This window comes from Pygoscelis adeliae, unplaced genomic scaffold (assembly GCF_000699105.1).
Source record: "Pygoscelis adeliae isolate BGI_AS28 unplaced genomic scaffold, ASM69910v1 Scaffold34, whole genome shotgun sequence".
Classification (NCBI taxonomy): Eukaryota; Metazoa; Chordata; class Aves; order Sphenisciformes; family Spheniscidae; genus Pygoscelis; species Pygoscelis adeliae.
Genome location: NW_008824658.1, coordinates 1,280,993 through 1,283,441, shown reverse-complemented (window position 1 = coordinate 1,283,441; position 2,449 = coordinate 1,280,993).

The window sequence follows — 2,449 nt, the reverse complement described above, 5'->3', positions numbered from 1 at the left end:
CATGGAGCCACACTGCTTTCTGAATTGCAGGTTCAAACCCACCGTTTTAATCCTTTGAGAACTTGGCAGTACCAAGTATCTCTGTCCCATAGGGATGCAAAGAAGAGGATGCAAATAAGAGGGTGCAGAGCTGGTAGGCAGAAATGTTAAGCCATGTTAACACTGTGTTAACACTGAATATGTTAACACAATTGCTAGAAAGATATAGCCCCACTCCCCTTATAAATTACTGAGCTATAATTATAGATCATGGATTTGACTTTTTTTTTTCTCCTTTGAAAGGCTTGTTTGGTTCACTACAGTAGCTGGAATGTGAGTCCTTTTTTTTCTGAGTATATTCAGTACAACATTCAACATGCCATCAAATGCATAGATACGTTTTGTATGTTTTTGTCTCCCTCCAGGCTGGAGGAGCGAGCTGCACTATAATAATAGCTGGATCTGCAGTAGCCTTTCCATGCCTTATTGTAAGTCATTTTGCAATTATCTTAGGCTCTTTGCAGACAGCTTTTCCATGGCTGTGCATGATATCTGAAGTCCCCAGGATATCAATCAACACACATAAGAAGTGGATTTAATGACTACAGTAAAAAAATACCAAGAAGGGCACCTCTCTGCCTGGAGCAGCTGGCAATCTACACAGACAGTGCACACACAGACCACTTCAAGAGTGGAACCCTTTTTGCTTAACTTTAGTCATTAAAAACAGCGAATGAGTCTGTGCAGATTTTTCAGGCTTCTACTTTATCAATATGGAAAGAGGAACATCCAGAAAGGGATTTGTCCTAAACCATAGCACAAGGTAAGAGGTATGAAATGGAGGAGCTTATTTTTTCCTATTGTCTGCAGAGGGAAAGTGGGTGATAAGGTTTAACAGCAAGCTTGTTAAACAGCTGAGATGAATTTAGACCCCAATTTTGTGCAGTCTTATCCATCCTCCTCCCATCAGGACCAGTCTTTAGACGGAGCCATGTACAGTCTTCATCTTTGAGAAGCTGTTGGGACAGCTGAAAACAGGGCCAGAGAGCACGCCAGCAGGTGGAGAGTGAGGATAGTACAGTGCTAAAAATCACCCCCTACACCTCTCCTATGTAACAGGGTGGATGTACCTATTGACATGGCTTTCAGCGATGGATTGCTTTGTTAGTGCTGATTCTGGAAATTAGTGGGAATGATGTCCTTCCTTTTTAGTAAGTGTTTTGTGTGTTGTTTGTGTGTGTGCGCTCATGCTTTGAAGAGGCAGTGGGTGGCAGGCAGGGATGTGGTTCAGGTTTGACATGCAGGGGAGCAGTGAAAAGAGCTGAAAAAGAACTGTGATGCAGAAAATCTTGTCATCCCGAATGTGTCCACCATGACAAAGTGACTCGGATTTACATAGGGGAAGATGAAAGGATTGTCATGGCAGAAAATGTATTGAATTCACAAGCACTGTACAGAATTGAGTCAGATTGTCTGAGTCAGGAGGGATCTGGTACTACCGGACTCAGATTTACGCAGGAAGAATCAGATTATTCAGCATCTCTCTATGGCTTTCTGCATTTTATTACAGTATTGATACTCCACTGCAGTTTCTTCCTCTCCTTGTGGTGTATATATTTCTCAGGAGAGCTCAACTCACTTGATTGTCTGACCCAAAAGAGACTTAACTACTTTCCCTGATATGACTCATCAGTATTAACTTTCAACTCACATCCATTTGGCTTCTGTTCCACACCTTGGGATTTGGGCAAGGATTTTTCTCCACTGGAAAAAAAAACATCCATATCATAGAGTCTGCATAGTAGCACAGACACAGTAGTCTGCCTGGATATGTATTAGGCATATGCACTGATGAGACAGAAGGAATCACAGTGATAAGTCTTAACTTATTCAAAGAAAGACAGTGATACATCGTATTATTGGAGGTGGTAGAAAGTCAGCAATTTGTTATAGGACAACTGAATCTGTCAATGCAAATGATAAATGGGACACATGGAATTTATATAGCACATATCATATATAAAGCTAACAGTAAGAGAAATGTTAAGAGAATCCCTTTTCTGAACATTTCTTTCTTTAAGGGTTGGTGTGGAGGTAACCTTGCTGTAAGAATAATAAAGCTTATTTGAAAAGTTTTGCTCCTATTGGAAAACTATATACACTCTCTATTTCCCCTAGAAATGCAGTGATGTGTTAGTTTATACTCTATGAAACGGTTTGATCAGAGCTACTTACATAATAATAATAATAATGAAATTTAAGAAACTGGAAATTAGGCAGCATTTTTTCCTCTTCTTCTAATTTCAGAAAAGGCTTGTTTAAATTATCTATGCATGTTTAAATTTTCTTGGCTCCAGTAAAAATATTATTCTACTACTCATAAGGGTGACTCTGTCAAAAACACTTGTCAAGAGTTTCCATTCCCTCCTGCCTCAGCTGCTGTTCAGATTGCTTTGTAAGTTGGATTACA